Below are 22,564 nucleotides of genomic sequence, written 5' to 3'. Positions count from 1 at the left end.
TGTATATGCACTCTTATCACTCAAGTGTATAGGGTAATCCACTCTAGTCTTCTCTAGTCATGCTTTCTAAACTTTGTTCTTCACCTAACCAATCAACAAGTATTTAATGTACCAATGCAAACATCATGAGGTCTTTTCAAGGTAGTAATGGGGCTAAGGTAAAGGTGAGGGTATATATATATGGCTAAGTGAGCTATAAGTTGAATCCTTGATTAACCTAAGCTCTCACCTATACACACACTCTATATACTTTTAAATTCATGCCTAGCTACCCAAAGTTCCCACTTTTTCATCTCATACTCATGCATCAACTTTTCTTTTAATTTTATCACATATGCATTGATCTTTTTCCTTAACTTAGCATTGGGATAATTTTTTTTGTCCCCTTATTTATTTAATTATTTATTGAATTTTTTTTAACGAATATAAAAGTAAACACAACTTATCAATGCACATGGATTTTTTTTCTTTTTTCTGGTCTCACATGAGTAGGTACCAAAATTTTCAATATTTTATCATAACACATTCCCTATTAACCCATGTTCCCACAGTTTTCCCACACTTAATTGACACACAATCTCTATCTTAAGCTAACCAAATATTCAATTGGGGTGTTTAATTGTTTTTCTGCTTAAGACTAGTGATGTGGTAAAATATAGAACAAATGGGGATTAAAAGGCTCAAAGTGGCTAATAAAGGTAAATGGAAGGGTAGGCCATTTGGGATAAGTGAGCTAATGATCAAATAATAGCCTCAATAATATGCGTGCATATAAACACATTAAACATTGGACATATAGGATGGAACAAAATAAAAATTACAATCATAGAGAAGAAAACACACAAGAATAAAATATTATGGTTAAATAGTGTAACCATGTAATTAAGCTCAAATCTCACAGGTTGTGTGTTCTAGCTACAATTCATGTTCCAAATTACAATCTTCAAACAAGTTTTAACTCAAAAGTTTTAATTTAAATTAGTGAAATTTTTAAAATAGAGTCTTGAAAAGAAACTTATTATTTTTCAACCAAATAGAACATGCATGCAAACACCTATTACTATGCAATTTATCCTATCCTAACATAAGAAAAAATAACCTATTGGTGTTAAGAAAGAGCAATTACCTCCGGAAGTCAGGAACTGACCGACCTCTCCACACTTAAAGCTTGGCACCATCCTCGGTGCCATCAGTCAGGAACAAAGGGGGGCTGGTAGCAGCATCTCCACAGTCGAGATTAACATGGCTCCCTATGCTGGTGGATGAAGTAGAGTCCGAAGTGTCTAGGTCTTCTTCAGGTGGGTGGTTGCCAACAATCAGCTCCTTGAGGTATGTAAATCGGCGCTTGTTACGGCACTCCCTTCGTTTTGCCTGCCGGTCAAGCCGGTCCAACCTCTCAAGTATCTGAAGGAGCAGTTGATTTGTTGAAGGTGCTTGTGATATGGAAGGAGGAGGAATATCTTCGACCGGGTCTGCGGTCGACTGGTAGTGGCTACTGGGGTCGGATGTACTTCCCGTTGGGGACGTACTGATCATCCCGTGGAAGTATGGCCTTGGTGTCCCCAGCTCTGTAGGAGACTTCGGCTGCCGAGACTAGATCTGAAACCAAGGCGGGAAAAAAGGTAGGTTGTCCGCAATCTATACGTGTCCCATGGCATGCTGAAGGTGTCTTGGTAAATTGAAAGGCTGGTCTGTAAGGATACACCAGAGGAGAACAGCCATATCTGCAGTGAAGAAGGACTCGTGAGTGCTCGGGAAGACGTAATGGGACATAATCTGTGCCCACACTCGAGCCTCCAAGGTAACTGCTGAAGCCAATATGCTCTTAGGTCGGGAATGATGGTATCCATAGATCCATTTGTTGCCAGGTTGTGCTATAACTCTGAGGATGGCATCCCAGTCAAATTGGTATGTTTGGCGCTTGAAAGAGGTTTCTTGGTATGCATCCAATCCTTCTGGAGCAGGGGGAAGATCTAAAGCTTGCTGAATGGCCCCTTCGGATATAGGGACTTGCTTCCCACGGACATAGATAGATTGCAAGGCGGGCATGTGAAAATTGGAGTAGAATTCAACTACCCATGAGAGATTAACTTGTCGTGGCTGTTTCCGTAAGAATCCTCATTGTCTGCGCTCAATCCGGGGCTCAACAAAATCAACAATGTGGGTCGGGAGGATGAGTATGTGCTCATTGTTATAGTTCCACTCAGCCAAGATGGGGAACATCTGCTCACAGTAGAGGTTAGTGAACCACACAGTGTCCCTTGCTGGAAAGCCTTTCTCTGTGTCATTGACCTTAATGATCCTCTTGACTCGCTTTGTTGAGGGCTTTACTGATGTCGAGGATGGTTCCGCAGCTAGTGCTCTTTTTGTTCCTCTCCTTGCCGGTGGTTTGGGAGTAGCTTTCTCTTTATCCTTCTTGGTAGCCATCCTGAAAAGGGAAAAGGAAAGTAACATGTAAAGCCAAAGGTTAAAGCAAGGAGGAGGATAGTACAAGTGATAATCAATGCCAAGGTAAAGAAGGATTAAAAAACTAATAATCAAATGGGTTTTATGAAACTAATAATCACGTTTGTATTGACACTTATATTTGATTAATAAAATATTGAAAGGGTTTTATGAAAAACAGGCATTAGAGTAGAAGGATAGAATAATTAAAAATGATTAATGCCATACGGACTTTTTCACAAACACTTAGTATGCATGGTAAAGATGTTATTGAAAGTATTAAATTTGAACATGCAAGCAACCCAAAAAGTTAATATTAATTGTCAATTAACCCCTCTATATATCCACAAGCAAAATATAGAAGAAAACAATCACCCAATTAAATTTCTAACACCAATTAAAAGGATGTAAAAAGAAAAAGAAAGACAAAGAAAACATAGATAATGAAATTAAAAAGAAAAAGAAGAAGGGATTATAAATTAAAGTAATAATAGAAAAGTAAAAGGGGAAAAAGAAAAGAACCTTGAGGAAGAAGATGAAGAAGGAGGGTGAAAGTAGTAGAAAGTAAGAAAGAATAAAGAAGAAATAAGGAAGAAGAAAGAAGAAAGAATGATAAGAGAAAGATAAGTAGGATTGGTTGGTGTGTGAGATTTGAAATCAGGCGCTGAGGTGGTTTAGCTGTGCGTCGCTTGCGACGCGTATGCGTGATAGGGTTGTGCAATTGGTGTGGAGGCAGCCTCGCGCAAGCACAACCCTCTGTTTTAAAACGCACATTGCTAAAATTTGAGGCGACGCGTGCGCGTCAGGGACGCGCACACGTGAATGGCCTGAATTAGAAAAATGACACGTACGCGTCAAGGACGCGTATGCGTGATAGGGCTTGTGCTTCCAGCACAATTCCAGCCCCACACCATCATAACTTTCTGGCCATACACCCATTTACGCCGATTTATAGGGTCACGCGTACGCGTGGGTGATGCGTACGCGTGGAAGGCTGATTCTGCAAGTGACGCGGATGCGTCAGGGACGCGTACGCGTGGGCGTGTTTGTGCATAAAGCACGCCTCCAGCCATGCTCCCACACAACTCTCTATTTGGTTCTTCTTTGTTTCGCATGCACATATGACGCGTACGCGTCAGCGACGCTTGCGCGTCGTGTGTTCTTTTTTTTATGCAGAATGCAAAATGCAGCATGCAGTTGAATTATGCAAAAATTATGAATGCACAATAATAAAAATAAAGTAGAATAAAATAAAATAGAACTAAGACTGAAACGGAATGATCATACCATAGTGGGTTGTCTCCCACCTAGCACTTTGCTTTTACGTCCTTAAGTTGGACAGTCTTCAGGATCATTCTGCTTCTGTTGGTGGGTCTTCCAAGAGGAAGACCTCTAGCTCTTTGCGTTCCTTCATCTTCTCACCATGATAAAGCTTTAGGCGATGTCCATTGACCTTGATGAATTTGGAGCTAGAAGAATGACGCAGGTGAAAGACTCCGTATGGCTCTGCCTTTTCTACTCTATAGGGACCTTCCCATCTTGATCTCAGCTTGCCTAGCATGAGCCTCAGTCTGGAGTTATAAAGGAGAACCAACTCCCCAGGTCTGAATTCTCTCCTTTTTATGTGCCTGTCATGCACAGCCTTCATCTTCTCTTTGTATCGCCTGGAGTTGTCATATGCTTCTTGGCGAAGGTTTTCTAATTCTGCTAGTTGCAGCTTCCTTTCAGCGCCAGCTTCCTCAACTCCTATGTTGCACTCCCTCACAGCCCAGAAAGCCTTGTGTTCTACCTCTACTGAAAGGTGGCAAGCCTTTCCGTACACTAAGCGGAAGTGGCTCATTCCAATGGGTGTCTTGTACGCTGTCTGATACGCCCAGAGCGCATCAACAACTCTGGTGCTCCAGTCCTTCCTATGAGGCTTTACTATCTTCTCCAGGATGTGCTTTATTTCTCTGTTAGATGCCTCTGCTTACCCATTGGTCTGGGGATGGTATATTGTTGCCACTTTGTGAACAATCCCATGCTTCTTCAGTAATCCTGCTAATCTCCTGTTATAAAAGTAAGTGCCTTGATCACTCACGATTGCTCATGGTGATCCAAAGCGACAGATAATATGGTTTCTAACAAAGGAAACAACAGTGTTAGCATCATCAGTACGGGTAGGAATTGCTTCCACCCATTTAGAAACATAATCTACAGCTAACAGTATATAAAGGTAACCACTAGAGTTTGGAAATGGACCCATGAAGTCAATGCCCCAAACATAAAAAATTTCATAGAATAGCATAATCTGTTGGGGCATCTCATCCCTCTTGGATATATTACCAAACCTTCGGCATGGGGAACAAGATTTACAAAAGGTAGCAGCATCTTTAAAAAGAGTAGGCCACCAGAATCCACAGTCTAAAATTTTTCTAACAGTTCTTTGAGGGCCAAAATGTCATCCACTCTCAGAAGAGTGGCAAACCTCTAAAATGGACTGGAATTCTGATTGAGGCACACACCTTCTAATTATCTGGTCAGCACCATACCTCCAAAGTATGGGTTATCCTATATATAATATTTAGACTCGCTTTTCAGCTTGTATCTTTGATGCTTACTAAAATTAGGAGGAAAAGTATGGCTAACTAGATAATTAGCTACAGATGCATACCAAGGAACTACTTCAGATACTACATGCAAGCTATCAAATGGAAAAGCATCATTGATAGGAGTGGAGTCAGTCTTAATGTACTCAAGGCGACTCAAGTGGTCTGCCACTAAATTCTGGTTACCATTCCTATCCTTAATTTCTAAATCAAATTCTTACAGCAACAGTATCCAACATATCAACCTTGGTTTGGACTCTTTTTTAGCTAATAAATATTTTAGAGCTACATGGTCTGAGTACACTACCACCTTAGTACCAAGTAAATAGGCTCGGAATTTATCCAGAGCAAAAATAATAGCCAGAAGCTCTTTTTCAATGGTGGTGTAATTAGACTGAGAAGCGTCTAAGGTCTTAGAAGCATAAGCAATTACGAAAGGATCCTTACCTTCACGCTGAGCCAGCGCTGCCCCTACTGCATAGTTGGAGGCATCACACATAATCTCAAATGGCTAGCTCCAGTCTGGTCCCATCACAATTGGAGCTTGAGTTAAGGTGGTCTTCAGCTGATCAAATGTATTTATGCAGTCCTTACTTAGCTCGAACTCAACATCTTTCTGCAGCAGTCTGGATAAAGGCAATGTTACCTTATTGAAGTCCTTAATGAATCTCTTGTAGAAACCTGCATGGCCAAAGAGCGAACGAACTTCCCTCACAGAAGAGGGATAAAGTAAACTAGAAATGACATCTACCTTTGCTGGATCTACAGAAATACCAGTATTAGACACAACATGTCCAAGTACAATACCTTGTTTTACCATAAAGTGACATTTTTCAAAATTTAAAACAAGGTTTGAGCTAACACACCTGTCTAATACTCTAGCCAAACTATCCAAGCAAAGGTTAAAGGAATCACCATATACGCTAAAATCATCCATAAAAACTTCCATACAGCTTTTAATAAGATCTGAAAAGAAGCTCATCATGCATCTTTGGAAGTAGCCGGTGCATTACATAAGCTAAAAGGCATTTTTTTATATGCATACATTCCAAAGGGACATGTAAAAGTAGTCTTCTCCTGATCTTCAGGAGCTATATGAATTTGAAAATAGCCTGTATAACCATCTAAAAAGCAGTAATGGGATTTACCTAACAGGCGATCAAGCATCTGATCAATAAATGGCAAGGGGTAATGATCCTTGCGAGTAGCTTGGTTGAGACGCCTGTAATCAATGCAAACTCTCCATGAATTCTGCACTCTAGTTGTCAGGAGCTCTCCATACTCATTCTTTACTGTTGTGACTCCAGACTTCTTGGACACCACTTGTACTGGACTAACCCATTCGCTGTCTGAGATGGGGTAAATGATATTTGCTTCAAGAAGCCTGGTCACTTCTTTCTTGACAACTTCTAAGATGGTGGGATTCAATCTTCTTTGGGGTTGATGGACAGGCCTTGATCCATCTTCTAAGAATATTCTGTGCTCACAAACTTGAGGGCTGATGCCTACTATATCCACCAAGCTCCACCTAATTACTTTCTTGTGTCTTTTCAGCACACTGAGCAGCTGGTCCTCCTATTGGGAAGTGAGTTCCCTTGCAATGATAACTGGGAGCTTCTGATTATCCTCAAGGTAAGCATACTTGAGGTGGGGTGGAAGGGGTTTTAATTCCAATTTCTGCTCATGGCTAGGCATTGGATCATCTGGAGCTAGTGATAATGGCAAAGTGTTCTCATTGTGTTCAGAGGGTGTCCCCACACTTGGACCTTGCTCCATGTGCCTCTCTTCTGCTTCTTCTTGGTGAACTGCAACTACAGTTTCATCAATGATGTCACACTGGAAGATGGAATGATCTTCTGGAGGGTGCCTCATAGCTTCATTCAAATTGAAACTCACTGCTCTGCCATCTATCTCAAAGGAGTAAGTTCCTGAGAAGGCATCCAGCTTGAACTTTGAAGTCTTCAGGAAAGGCCTTCCAAGCAGGATTGATGATGGTCTTCCTGAGTCATTAGGGGGGCATTTCCAAGATATAGAAGTCAATGGGAAATGTGAGCCCCTTAATGCTTACCAGCACGTCTTCAGCAATTCCAACCACTGTGATGATGCTTTTATCTGCTAAAACAAAACAAGCTGCCGACCTTTTTAAGGGAGAGAGCCTCAAAGCATCATATATAGACAATGGCATAATACTCACGCTTGCTCCTAAATAACACATGCAGCCAGAAAATATTACACCCCCAATGGTACAGTTAACCATGCATGGACCTGGATCACTACATTTTTCAGGTATACCTCCCATTAAAGCAGATATAGAACTACCTAAAGGAAAAGTTTCTAATTCATTGATTTTATATTTATGTATGCATAAATCTTTCAGAAACTTTGCATATTTAGGTACTTGTTGAATAAAATAAAAAAGGGAAACAGTTACCTCAACCATTTTGAAAATTTCTACCATTTTAGGATCAAGTTCCATCTATTTCCTGGGCTTCCTTGCAAGGTGTGAAAATGGAATAGGTGATGGGATATTTTCGCGGAAAAATGAATTTCTCCAAAACACCCAAACTTAACCGGCAAGTGCACCGGGTCACATCAAGTAATAATAACTCACGGGAGTGAGGTCGATCCCACAGGGATTGAAGGATTGAGCAATTTTAGTTTAGTGGTTGATTTAGTCAAGCGAATCAAGATTTGGTTGAGAGATTTGTGATTTGCAAAATTTAAATTGCATAAAAAGTAAAGGGAATGGGAAATTGGCATGAAATTAAAGAGAACAGGAATTAAAGTGCTGAATCTTAAAGAACAAGAAATTAAATGGCAGAAACTTAGAACGCAAGAAATGTAAATTGCGAAATCTTAAAGTGCAAGAAATGTAAGTGGCTTGAATTGTAAAGGGAATGAGGAGTTGGATTTGCAGAAATTAAACAAGGAAATGTAAAATTGCAACAAGCAGAGAAATAGAAGAAGACTTGGATTGAATCGGATCTAAAACAGTAAAGTAAAATGAGCATGAAAGCAGTAAACAAAGGATGTAAAATTGGAATTCAGATCTCAGGACCCAAGAGACTAGAAAACCAAGTCTAGATCTCAATGCCTTCCTAGATCCAACAAGAACAATTGCAAAGGAGATTGTAAATTGCAAAGAAAGTAGATGAAGAAGCAAGTAACCGAAACTGAAATTCAATTAAGCAGAAAATTTAAACAAGATCCCAAGGTGAGATTGAAACAGAATTTCTTCAATTCTCCACCCAAAATCCAAGACAAGAAAAGTAAAGAGTGCTGGGCAAGAACAAGGAAGAAGAGAGATCAATTCTCCTCCCAAATTCTCTTCAATTAAACAACAATGCTAAGAAAAATAAAAGTGAGCTCTCAGCCAAACTCAAAAGAAAGCTATTCTGAAAAACTAAAAGGGAAGCTCCCTTAAAAACTTAAATCCTATGCTATTTATACACTTTCTTCAAATGGTCTTCAAGCCTTCAATTGGGCCTTTGCTCTTGATGGAATTGGGTTGATAGAGGCCTTGGTTGATTGCTCTTGGAGTTTGGAGAAGAACCGAATTGAACCGGGTTGGAATCATGAAAGCTTGAGTAAAAGTTGGAGTAAAAGTTAGGGTCTAACTTTTGCTCCAACTTTTCACATCAGCACCCTTCCTTGCTGATACCAACGTTGGGGCAAAAGTTAGGGGTCTAACTTTTGCTCCAACGTTGGCCTCCCCTTGCTTATTCATGGCGCCAACGTTAGCCAAAAAGTTAGGGGCTAACGTTGGCGCAAACTTTTGCTAATCCAGGGAGTGTTTTTCATGCGCCAACGTTAGCCAAAAAGTTAGGGGCTAACGTTGGCGCAAACTTTTGCCCTCCAGGGTGTGTTTTGTGATGCCAAAAGTTAGCCAAAAAGTTTGAGGCTAACTTTTGCTCCAACTTTTTGCTTCCTGGTTCATTTTCAATTAATCCAAAAGTTTGAGCTAAAGTTTGAGGCAAACTTTTGCTCAAACTTTTTGTCCTCTCTTCCTCCTAGCCATTCCTTCTTGCTTCAACCTTTCTCCAAGCTTTCTTCACATATCATTAATCAACCAAACACATCAAAGCTATGCTCAAAATCATGAGATATTCATTCTTTCATAATATGTGACAATTATAGCATAAAACCTCATGAAATAGCATGAATTCATACATGGTTGATTAAATCAAAGAAAGCATGAAAATCTACCCAATTGGCTTGCTTATGGCTCAAGAAAGTGCATAATTCAATTGAAAACTAAAGAAAAAGGCTAGTGAAACTAGGCTAAGATGACTTGTCATCACAACACCAAACTTAAAGCTTGCTTGTCCCCAAGCAAGAAATGAATTATGCTCCAGGGTTCTTTCAATTAAGACGGATTGAAGAATAGCTTGTAAAGTCCTGTGAGTGAAGTGATCAAGTAACAGTGGGGTGAACTCTAAATCATATGCTCATGCAAGGGCTTCAGTGCTCACTAGTCCTCACATATTGGGAGTCTTAGGTCTTAGGATTTTCATCCAAATGGTATCATGGAGATCTCTTTATATGTAGTCACCTTGAAGCAGCTTATAGTTTCTTTGCTTTGGCCTTGACTCTAAGTGTCATGTCTCAAAGTGGCTCTTTAGATAAGCTTTCAATCAATACTCCTAAACCAGTTGGTTTTAAGGTATTAGGTGTTGAAGCACCCCTAAGGATTTACTTGCTCAAGCCTCTTTCTTTGACACAACTCAACCACAAGCATTTACTAGGCTAACAACTCTTTGAGTTTTGTTTCTTCTTTCTTTTTCTGCCTAGTAATTGATGCTCAGAGCCTTGGGCCATGTTCTTTTTGCTTTTGTATTTTCTTTATTTTCTTTTGTTTTGTTTGCTGCTTCTTGGATCAATAAATTTTTGAGAATCTCCACAATACTTCTTTGAACTTTATGTCCTGCCTATGAGCTCCCATGCAAGTTTTCACAAGCATGCAACCTCAATACATAATCATACAACTAGAACCACCACTTCTCCTAATCTTTTGCTTGCCTCAAAATTGTTTAATTCCTCAATCCTTCTTTTCAAAGAACATTCATGTGATGCAATTTTTTTTGAACATTGAGTGCAAACAAGTTTTGAAGAGAAAAATGTTGTGAATGATCAAGCATCTTGCTTATTGAATTGCAGAAAAACTATACTAGACAGAAGGACAGATAAGGGTATGATATTACTTTCAATCATAGCAGTGTTTGATGTAAAACAATTACTTAACAATACAACCTTTTGGAGTTCACTTGCTTTCCTTCTTCTCATCATCATCATTGCTGGCCTTCACATTCATCTTTCATCTCTTTGGTTGATGATGCCTAATCTCTCCAAAAGTTTGTATGGTACTCTACAGTGATATTGAAAGTTGCTTGTTCCCAAAGCACTTGAAAGAAGAAATGGTTAGCTTGCATGATTTATTTGTGGGCTTTTGAACTTACTTTGGTGTGGGAACACCAAACTTAGTACCTTGCCAATGGTTCTCATGCATTGAATTAACCATGTGTGAAACTCTTTTTCTTTTTTCTTTTTCAAAAGCAATAAAACTGAAAACTAGGAAACAGCAGAATAGTTAACTAGTTCATCCAACATGCTTGAAGCCAGCATGATGCAGAAAGTGAGAATGTGTTTTATGATGGGATTTTGGTGGAACACCAAACTTAGAATTCTTCATTCTCCCTTATATTGTTTTGGTGTGCAACACCAAACTTAGCTTCTTGCAATATAGATGAAGTTAATTAACCTTTTTATTAAAATAACTATGGAAAGAAAACTACCTCAGGTTGGGTTGCCTCCCAACAAGCGCTCTTTTATTGTCACTAGCTTGACATCCTTCATTCTGTGCTCATAGAAGTTGAGGCTTCTGTTGCCTTAGGTTTCCTTCTCTTGCTATGGGCTTCCTTCTCTCTGTTTCTCTTTCCATAGCCTTCTTACTTTCCTCCATGACTTCCTTCTCTTTCAATCCAATATCCTTTTCATGGCTCTTTGGGTTCAGAGTCCCCTTCTTCTCACCCAATTCAGCAAGGTTTTGAACCAGTTGTTCCATCTGCCTTTCAAGTCTTCTGAGTAAAGCCTCTTGGTTCTTGCTTATCATCTCTTGATGTTTCTTTATTTCTTCCTGCTCTATTGCCATCATTTCTTGAATTTTTATGGACCTCTCCATCAGCATTTCTAGAATATAGATTCTTTGAAAGGTTGGAAGTGGTTGTGGCTGTGTCAATTGTGGTGGTCGATGAAGGTCATTTTGGGCGAATGGTGAGGTAGGACAGGGTTGGAAGTGTGTGTGATTGTTGTTGTGGGGTGTGTTTTAAGTTGATTTTTGAAGCTGGGATTGTTGCAGTTGAAGTCCCTTGGTCTTTGGTTTTGGTTCTCAACCCCCTTCCCATTAGAATGAGTTCTCCAAGGTGGATTGTACACATCATTCTGAGGCCTGTGTTGGAGCATGCTAGAGTGATTGCTTGGAGATTGTAGTTGCTCATAACTTTGTTGCTCATGGTTAATGGCCCCAAAACTGTGTTCAGCTTGATTACACCCATATGAGCTTTGAGTCAGGTTGTATGTATGTACTACAGCATGTCTCAACTCAGTGATTTTTCTAGCCATCATGTCTAGTTGTTGTAGAGTCTGCTGATGCATTTGCTTGTTTTGGCTTATGACTGCACGAGCACCTTCAATTTCTTTCTCTTGTGTGAATGGATGCACTTCTGCCTCTAGCTTAACAACTCTCTGTGATGGGTTCAACTTGACTAGGAGTCCACTCATCAGTTCTTCCCATCCGATAATGCTTCCTTGTGGAAAAGCTTCAAACCATTGGGCAACATCATTCATGGCTATGGATAGTTGCTTCGAACTATGGGTTACATTATCATCCAAGGTAGGGATATTACTCTCATGATTGCTAGAATTTGTTGAGTTCCCCTCCATGATCTGCACAGTCACAAACAATTCAAGTGATGATTGAATATTTTCAAGCTCAGAATGTGATTCAGAAGGTTAGCTGGCACAAAGTATCAAACAGTTGATGGACTTGGGAGATTAGTGGCAGAAATTGCTTCTCTTGTGTAAGCAAGAGCATTGCATAGAGCCAGAAATTTCCCGGAAAACATCACTTTGTTGCTAAAGCGAAGTTTCAGTCATCTCAGGCGAAAATTCAAACAGTTAGTGGCTTAATTGAAAATTAGAGAAACAGAAAATAAAAATGCTAGATCTAGATCACCACCTCACTTAATCATTGTCAATCTAATCAATCCCCGGCAACGGCGCCAAAAACTTGATGGGATATTTTTGCGGAAAAACGAATTTCTCCAAAACACCCAAACTTAACCGGCAAGTGCACCGGGTCGCATCAAGTAATAATAACTCACGGGAGTGAGGTCGATCCCACAGGGATTGAAGGATTGAGCAATTTTAGTTTAGTGGTTGATTTAGTCAAGCGAATCAAGATTTGGTTGAGAGATTTGTGATTTGCAGAATTTAAATTGCATAGAAAGTAAAGGGAATGGGAAATTGGCATGAAATTAAAGAGAACAGGAATTAAAGTGCTGAATCTTAAAGAACAAGAAATTAAATGGCAGAAACTTAGAACGCAAGAAATGTAAATTGCGAAATCTTAAAGTGCAAGAAATGTAAGTGGCTTAAATTGTAAAGGGAATGAGGAGTTGGATTTGTAGAAATTAAACAAGGAAATGTAAAATTGCAACAAGCAGAGAAATAGAAGAAGACTTGGATTGAATCGGATCTAAAACAGAAAAGTAAAATGAGCATGAAAGCAGTAAACAGAGGATGTAAAATTGGAATTCAGATCTCAGGACCCAAGAGACTAGAAAACCAAGTCTAGATCTTAATGCCTTCCTAGATCCAACAAGAACAATTGCAAAGGAGATTGTAAATTGCAAAGAAAGTAGATGAAGAAGCAAGTAACCGAAACTGAAATTCAATTAAGCAGAAAATTTAAACAAGATCCCAAGGTGAGATTGAAACAGAATTTCTTCAATTCTCCACCCAAAATCCAAGACAAGAAAAGTAAAGAGTGCTGGGCAAGAACAAGGAAGAAGAGAGATCAATTCTCCTCCCAAATTCTCTTCAATTAAACAACAATGCTAAGAAAAATAAAAGTGAGCTCTCAGCCAAACTCAAAAGAAAGCTATTCTGAAAAACTAAAAGGGAAGCTCCCTTAAAAACTTAAATCCTATGCTATTTATACACTTTCTTCAAATGGTCTTCAAGCCTTCAATTGGGCCTTTGCTCTTGATGGAATTGGGTTGATAGAGGCCTTGGTTGATTGCTCTTGGAGTTTGGAGAAGAACCGAATTGAACCGGGTTGGAATCATGAAAGCTTGAGTAAAAGTTGGAGTAAAAGTTAGGGTCTAACTTTTGCTCCAACTTTTCACATCAGCACCCTTCCTTGCTGATACCAACATTGGGGCAAAAGTTAGGGGTCTAACTTTTGCTCCAACGTTGGCCTCCCCTTGCTTATTCATGGCGCCAACGTTAGCCAAAAAGTTAGGGGCTAACGTTGGCGCAAACTTTTGCTCATCCAGGGAGTGTTTTTCATGCGCCAACGTTAGCCAAAAAGTTAGAGGCTAACGTTGGCGCAAACTTTTGCTCTCCAGGGTGTGTTTTGTGATGCCAAAAGTTAGCCAAAAAGTTTGAGGCTAACTTTTGCTCCAACTTTTTGCTTCCTGGTTCATTTTCAATTAATCCAAAGGTTTGAGCTAAAGTTTGAGGCAAACTTTTGCTCAAACTTTTTGTCCTCTCTTCCTCCTAGCCATTCCTTCTTGCTTCAACCTTTCTCCAAGCTTTCTTCACCTATCATTAATCAACCAAACATATCAAAGCTATGCTCAAAATCATGAGATATTCATTCTTTCATAATATGTGACAATTATAGCATAAAACCTCATGAAATAGCATGAATTCATACATGGTTGATTAAATCAAAGGAAGCATGAAAATCTACCCAATTGGCTTGCTTATGGCTCAAGAAAGTGCATAATTCAATTGAAAACTAAAGAAAAAGGCTAGTGAAACTAGGCTAAGATGACTTGTCATCACAACACCAAACTTAAAGCTTGCTTGTCCCCAAGCAAGAAATGAATTATGCTCCAGGGTTCTTTCAATTAAGACGGATTGAAGAATAGCTTGTAAAGTCCTGTGAGTGAAGTGATCAAGTAACAGTGGGGTGAACTCTAAATCATATGCTCATGCAAGGGCTTCAGTGCTCACTAGTCCTCACATATTGGGAGTCTTAGGTCTTAGGATTTTCATCCAAATGGTATCATGGAGATCTCTTTATATGTAGTCACCTTGAAGCAGCTTATAGTTTCTTTGCTTTGGCCTTGACTCTAAGTGTCATGTCTCAAAGTGGCTCTTTAGATAAGCTTTCAATCAATACTCCTAAACCAGTTGGTTTTAAGGTATTAGGTGTTGAAGCACCCCTAAGGATTTACTTGCTCAAGCCTCTTTCTTTGACACAACTCAACCACAAGCATTTACTAGGCTAACAACTCTTTGAGTTTTGTTTCTTCTTTCTTTTTCTGCCTAGTAATTGATGCTCAGAGCCTTGGGCCATGTTCTTTTTGCTTTTGTATTTTCTTTATTTTCTTTTGTTTTGTTTGCTGCTTCTTGGATCAATAAATTTTTGAGAATCTCCACAATACTTCTTTGAACTTTATGTCCTGCCTATGAGCTCCCATGCAAGTTTTCACAAGCATGCAACCTCAATACATAATCATACAACTAGAACCACCACTTCTCCTAATCTTGTGACGTGTTTCTGGCGTTTAACTCCAGACAGCAGCGTAGAACTGGCGTTCAACGCCCTTTTACATCGTCTAAACTCGGCCAAAGTATAGACTATTATATATTGCTGGAAACCCTGGATGTCTACTTTCCAAAGCAATTAGAAGCGCGCCATTTTGAGTTGTGTAGCTCCAGAAAATCCACTTTGAGTGCAGAGAGGTCAGAATCCAACAGCATCAGCAGTCCTTCTTCAACCTCTGAATCTGATTTTTGCTCAAGTCCCTCAATTTCAGCCAGAAAATACCTGAAATCATAGAAAAATACACAAACTCATAGTAAAGTCCAGAAATGTGAATTTAACATAAAAACTAATGAAAACATCCCTAAAAGTAACTAGATTCTACTAAAAACATACTAAAAACAATGCCAAAAAGCGTATAAATTATCCGCTCATCACAACACCAAACTTAAATTGTTGCTTATCCCCAAGAAACTGAAAATCAAATAGGATAAAAAGAAGAGAATATACTGAAAATAGGGAGGTGTTGATTTGCTCCCAATAGTTTTGTGGAGGAGAATGCATTTGAGGCATCTCCGGGATCTCATGATGATGAGCTTCATGCGTCTCTTGAGATCCATGAATGGGCTCTCTTGCTTGCTCCATCCTTTTCTTAGTGATGGGCTTCTCTTCCTCAATGGGAATGTCTCCTTCTATGAAAGCTCCAGCTGAGTAACATAGATGGCAAATAAGATGAGGAAAAGCTAGCCTTGCCCCAGGAGAGGGCTTTTCGGCTATTTTGTAGAATTCAAGGGAGATGACTTCATGAACTTCTACTTCCTCTCCAATCATGATGCTATGAATCATGATGGCCCGATCCACAGTAACTTCAGATCGGTTGCTAGTGGGGATGATGGAGCGTTGGATGAACTCCAACCATCCTCTAGCCACAGGCTTGAGGTCCAGTCTTCTTAATTGAACCGGCTTGCCTTTGGAGTCAATCTTCCATTGAGCTCCTTCCACACATATGTCCATGAGGACTTGGTCCAACCTTTGATTAAAGTTGACCCTTCTAGTGTAGGGGCGTGCATCTCCTTGCATCATAGGCAAGTTAAACGCCAACCTCACATTTTCTGGACTAAAATCTAAGTATTTCCCCCGAACCATTGTAATATAATTCTTTGGGTTTGGGTTCTTACTTTGATCATGGTTCCTAGTGATCCATGCATTGGCATAGAACTCTTGAACCATTAGGATGTCGACTTGTTGGATGGGGTTTGTTAGAACTTCCCAACCTCTTCTTTGGATTTCATGTCGGATCTCCGGATACTCATTCTTCTTGAGCTTGAAAGGGACCTCGGGGATCACCTTCTTCTTGGCCACAACATCATAGAAGTGGTCTTGATGAGCTTTGGAGATGAATCTTTCCATCTCCCATGACTCGGAGGTGGAAGCTTTTGTCTTCCCTTTCCCTTTTCTAGAGGATTCTCCGGTCTTGGGTGCCATCAATGGTAATGGAAAAACAAAAAGCTTATGCTTTTACCACACCAAACTTAGAATATTGCTCGCCCTCGAGCAAGAGAAGAAAGAATAGATGAAGAAGAAGAAGAAAATATGGAGGAGAGGGGGGTGTATTCGGCCATAAGGGTGGGTTTTGGGTGGGAAATTGATTTTGAATTTTGAAGGTAGGTGGGGTTTATGAGGTAGGTTTATGGGGAAGAGTGTTTGGATGTGAGTGGTGAAGTGGTTATAGGGAAGAGAGATTGAGGTGATTGGTGAAAAGTTTTGGGGAAGAGTGTTTATGGGATTATGTGAAAGAGGGGTGAGAAAAAGTGAGTGGAGGTAGGTGGGGATCCTATGAAGTCCACAGATCCTGAGGTGATCCTGTGGGGTCCACAGATCCTGAGGTGTTCAAGGATTTACAACCTTGCACCAAATTAGGCATGCAAAATGCCTTGCACATAACTCTGGGCGTTCAGCGCCAGATTGGTGCTTGTTCTGGGCGTTGAACGCCTATTTGTTGCCCATTTCTGGCGTTGAACGCCAGAACCATGCTTGTTCTGGGCGTTCAGCGCCAGCTCTTCTCCAGGGTGCAATTCTGGCATTTAAACGCCCAGATGCTGCCCATTTTGGGCGTTCAGCACCAGAACCATGCTCTGTTCTGGCGTTTGAACGCCAGCCAGATGCTTCTTACTGGCGTTTAAATGCCAGTAAGGTCTTCCTCCAGGGTGTGATTTTTCTTCTGCTATTTTTGATTCCGTTTTCAATTTTTATATTTATTTTGTAACTCCACATGATCATGAACCTAATAAAACATGAAAGAACAAGAAAAATAAAATTAGATAAATAAAAATTGGGTTGCCTCCCAACAAGCGCTTCTTTAATGTCAATAGCTTGACAGTGGGCTCTCATGGAGCCTCACAGATGTTCAGAGCATTGTTGAGACTTCCCAACACCAAACTTAGAGTTTGGATACGGGAGTTCAACACCAAACTTAGAGTTTGGTTGTGGCCTCCCAACACCAAACTTAGAGTTTAACTGTGGGGGCTCTGGTTGACTCTGTTTTGAGAGAAGCTTACTGTGCCTCTTTTCCATGTTTACAGAAGGGTAACCTTGAGTTGTAAACACAAGGGAGTCCTCATTCAATTGAAGGACTAATTCACCTCTGTCAACATCAATCACAGCTCTTGCTGTGGCTAGGAAAGGTCTTCCAAGGATAATGGATTCATTCTCATCCTTCCCCGTATCAAGGATTATGAAATCAGCAGGGATGTAAAGGCCTTCAACCTTTACTAACACGTCCTCTACTTGTCCATAAGCCTATTTTCTTGAATTGTCTGCCATCTCTAATGAGATTTTAGTAGCTTGCTCCCCAAAGATTCCCAGTTTCTCTATTACAGAGAGGGGCATGAGGTTTATCCCTGAACCAAGGTCACACAGAGCCTTTTTAAAGATCATGTTGCCTATGGTACAAGGTATTACGAAATTTCCAGGATCCTGTTGCTTCTGAGGCAATGTCAGTTGATCCAGATCACTTAGTTCATTGGTGAACAAGGGAGGCTCATCTTCCCAAGTCTCAATACCAAATAATTTGGCATTCAGCTTCATGATTGTACCAAGGTACTTGGTAACTTGCTCTTCAGTAACATCCTCATTCTCTTCAGAAGATGAATACTCGTCAGAGCTCATGAAGGGCATAAGGAGGTTCAATGGAATCTCTATGGTCTCTAGATGAGTCTCAGATTCCTTTGGTTCCTCAAAGGGAAAGTCCTTATTGATCACTGGACGTCCCAGGAGGTCTTCCTCACTGGGATTTACGTCCTCCCCTTCCTCTCTAGGTTCGGCCGTGTTGACTATGTCAATGGCCTTGCACTCTCCTTTTGGATTTTCTTCTGTATTGCTTGGGAGAGTACTAGGAGGGATTTCAGTGATCCTTTTACTCAGCTGGCCCACTTGTGCCTCCAAATTTCTAATGGAGGACATTGTTTCATTCATGAAACTTACAGTGGCCTTAGATAGATCAGAGACTAAGTTTGCTAAATTAGAGGTATTTTGTTCAGAGTTTTCTGTCTGTTGCTGAGTGGATGATGGAAAAGGTTTACTATTGTTAAACCTATTTCTTCCACCATTATTAAAGCCTTGTTGAGGCTTTTGTTGATCCTTCCATGAGAGATTTGGGTGATTTCTCTATGAGGGGTTATAGGTGTTTCCATAAGGTTCACCCATGTAATTCACCTCTGCTATTGTAGGGTTTTCAGGATCATAAGCTTCTTCTTCAGAAGATGCCTCTTGAGTACTGTTGGATGCAGCTTGCATTCCATTCAGACTCTGAGAAATCATATTGACTTGCTAAGTCAATATTTTATTCTGGGCCAATATGGCATTCAGAGTATCAATTTCAAGAACTCCCTTCTTCATAGGCGTCCCATTGCTCACAGGATTCCTCTCAAAAGTGTACATGAACTGGTTATTAGCAACCATGTCAATGAGTTCTTGAGCTTCTGTAGGCGTTTTCTTTAAGTGAATGGATCCACCTGCAGAGTTGTCCAATGACATTTTAGCTAATTCAGACAGACCATCATAGGATATGTCCAAGATGGTCCATTCTGAAAGCATGTCAGAAGGACACTTTTTGGTCAGTTCTTTGTATCTCTCCCAAGCTTCATAGAAGGATTCACCTTCCTTCTGTCTGAAGGTCTGAACATTCACTCTAAGCTTACTCAGCTTTTGAGGAGGAAAGAACTTGGCTAAGAAATCCTTGACCAGCTTATCCCAAGAGTTCAGGCTATCCTTAGGTTGAGAGTCTAACCATACTCTAGTTCTGTCTCTTACAGCGAAAGGGAAAAGCATGATCCTGTAGACAGGATCTACTCCATTAGTCTTAACAGTATCACATATCTGCAAGAATTCAGTTAAGAACTGAAAAGGATCTTCAGATGGAAGTCCATGAAACTTGCAGTTCTGCTGCATCAGAGAAACTAATTGAGGTTTCAACTCAAAATTGTTTGCTCCAATGGCAGGAATGGAGATGCTTCTTCCATGTAAATTGGAATTAGGTGCAGTAAAGTCACCAAGCATCCTCCTTGCATTATTATTATTTTCGGCTGCCATCTCTTCTTCCTGTTCAAAAATTTCTGAAAGGTGCTTACTGGATTGTTGTAATTTAGCTTATCTTAGTTTCCTCTTCAGAGTCCTTTCAGGTTCTGGATCTGCTTCAACAAGAATATTCTTGTCCTTGCTCCTGCTCATATGAAAAAGAGGGACAGAAAAATAATAATAATAGGGGTCCTTTTTACCACAGTATAGAGGTCCCTGTGTGAGTAGAAGAAAAGAAGGAGATGAGAGAGAAAGAGAATTTTCGAAAATAATTTTTGAAAAAGAGTTAGTGATTTTCGAAAATAGTTTTTGAAAAAGGTTAGTAATTTTTCAAAAATTAAAATCAAAAATTAAAATACTTAGTTAATTAAAAAGAAATTTTGAAAAAGAGGAAAGATATTTTCGAAAATTAGAAAGAGAGAGTTAGTTAGGTAGTTTTGAAAAAGATAAGAAACAAACAAAAAGTTAGTTAGTTAGTTGAAACAAATTTGAAAATCAATTTTGAAAAGATAAGAAGATAAGAAGTTAGAAAAGATATTTTAAAATCAAATTTTGAAAAAGATAAGATAAAGAGATTTTTTTGAAAAGATATGATTGAAATTAGTTTTGAAAAAGATTTGATTTTTAAAAATCACAATTAATGACTTGATTCACAAGAAATCACAAGATATGATTCTAGAACTCAAAGTTTGAATCTTTCTTAACAAGCAAGTAACAAACTTGAAATTTTTGAATCAAAACATTAATTGATGATGTTATTTTCGAAAATTAGGAGATAAAGATAAGAAAAAGATTTTTGAAAAATATTTTTAAAATTTTCGAAAATAAATAAAAAATGAAAAAGATTTGATTTTTGAAAAAGATTTTGAAAAAGATAAGATTTTTAAATTGAAAATTTGATTTGACTCATAAAAACAACTAGATTTTAAAAAGTTTTGAAAAAGTCAACTCAAATTTTCGAAATTTATGAGTGAAAAAGGGAAAGATATTTTTTTTTATTTTTGAATTTTTAATGATGAGAGGGAAAAACATGAAAAAGACTCAATGCATGAAAATTTTGGATCAAAACAATGAATGCATGCAAGAATGCTATGAATGTCAAGATGAACACCAAGAACACTTTGAATGTCAAGATGAACATCAAGAACTTATTTTGAAAAATTTTTAATGCAAAGAAAACATGCAAGACACCAAACTTAAAAATTTTTCATGTATAGACACTATGAATGCAAGAATGCATATGAAAAACAAGAAAAGACACAAAACATGAAAACATCAAGATCAAACAAGAAGACTTACCAAGAACAACTTGAAGATCATGAAGAACACTATGAATGCATGAATTTTTCGAAAAATGAAAGATGAGTATGCAATTGACACCAAACTTTCAACTTGACTCAAGACTCAAACAAGAAACATGAAATATTTTTTATTTTTATGAATTTTTTATTTTTTTGGATTTTTGTATATTTTTTTCGAAAAAAACATATAGGAAAAAGAAAATAAGGATTTCAAAATTTTTTAATATGAATTCCAGGAATCTTGTATTCTTAGTCTAAAGCTCTAATCCGAGGGTTAGGCATGGCTTAATAGCCAGTCAAGCTTTAGTATGTAACTCAGACATGCCACGGCTGACATTCCAATTAACTTGCCTCTATGCTGATGGTTGGAAGCCCCTATCCAAAAGAATTAGACATGGCTTTACAGCCAGCCAGGCTTCAACATACTTCATGAAACTCTAGAATTCATTCTTAAAAATTCTGAAGAAAAATATATTTTTGAAAAGATTTAATTTTTTTTTAAATTTTTTTTTCGAAAACAAAGGAGAAAATTTTTGAAAGATTTTTGAAAATTTTTTGAAAATAAAACAAAAAGAAAATTACCTAATCTGAGCAACAAGATGAACCGTCAGTTGTTCAAACTCGAACAATCCCCGGCAATGGCGCCAAAAACTTGGTGCACAAAATTGTGATCCCCGGCAACAGCGCCAAAAACTTGATGCACGAAATTGTGATCTCAGGCAACGGCGCCAGAAACTCTGTACGCACGTCTTAATAAATCGTACGCACGTCTTAATAAATCGTTTTTTTCATTCACAACTTCGATACAACTAACCAGCAAGTGCACTGGGTCGTCCAAGTAATAAACCTTACGTGAGTAAGGGTCGATCCCACGGAGATTGTTGGTATGAAGCAAGCTATGGTCACCTTGTAAATCTCAGTCAGGCGGATTTAAAATAGTTATGGAGTTTTCGAACATAAATAATAAATAGATAGAAAATAAGGATAGAAACACTTATGTATATCATTGGTAAGAATTTCAGATAAGTGTATAGAGATGCTTTCGTTCCTCTGAACCTCTGCTTTCCTGCTGTCTTCATCCAATCAGTCTTACTCCTTTCCATGGCTGGCTTTATGTAAGAACATCACCGTTGTCAACGGCTACTTTTAATCCTCTCTGGAAAATGGTCCGATGCGCTGTCACTGCATGGCTAATCGTCTGGAGGCATCACCCTTGTCAATCGTTGCATCCCATCCTCTTGTGAAAATGGTCCAAATGCTCTGTCACAGCACGGCTAATCATCTGAGATTCTCGATCATTCTGGAATAGGATTCACCCTCCTTTTGCGTCTGTCACTACGCCCAGCACTCGTGAGTTTGAAGTTCGTCACAGTCATTCAATCCCAGAGTCCTACTCGGAATACCACAGACAAGGTTTAGACTTTTCGGACTCTCATGAATGCCGCCATCAATCTGGCTTATACCACGAAGATTCTGATTAAGAGATCCAAGAGATAATCATTCAATCGAAGGTAGAACGGAAGTGGTTGTCAGGCACGCGTTCATAGGGAATGATGATGATTGTCAGGTTCATCACATTCATGTTGAAGTGCGAATAAATATCTTAGAAGTGGAATAAGTTGAATTGAATAGAAAAACAGTAGTACTTTGCATTAATCTTTGAGGAACAGCAGAGCTCCACACCTTAATCTATGGAGTGCAGAAACTCTACCGTATGAAAATACATAAGTGAACATAGGGTAAGCATGGCCGAGTGGCCAGCCTCCCATGGAGGTCTAGAGATCTAAAAATGATCAAAAGATGATCAAAAGATGTCTAATACAATAGTAAAAAGTCCTATTTATACTAAACTAGTCACTAGGGTTTACAGAAGTAAGTAA

At 39.1% G+C, this 22,564-nt stretch overlaps 1 non-coding gene across 1 annotated transcript; it reads left to right on the top strand.

Annotated features, from left to right (window-relative positions):
- Positions 1-18,897: 18,897 nt before the first annotated feature.
- LOC112753763 (small nucleolar RNA R71) lies at positions 18,898-19,005 on the top strand. The gene has a single exon (XR_003178131.1). It is a non-coding gene; the product is annotated as a small nucleolar RNA R71 (small nucleolar RNA).
- Positions 19,006-22,564: the final 3,559 nt, after the last annotated feature.

The sequence above is a fragment of the Arachis hypogaea genome, chromosome 15, assembly GCF_003086295.3.
Source record: "Arachis hypogaea cultivar Tifrunner chromosome 15, arahy.Tifrunner.gnm2.J5K5, whole genome shotgun sequence".
Classification (NCBI taxonomy): Eukaryota; Viridiplantae; Streptophyta; class Magnoliopsida; order Fabales; family Fabaceae; genus Arachis; species Arachis hypogaea.
The sequence above is the reverse complement of the archived record's forward strand: the minus strand, read 5'-3'. Positions and strand labels throughout refer to the sequence as shown.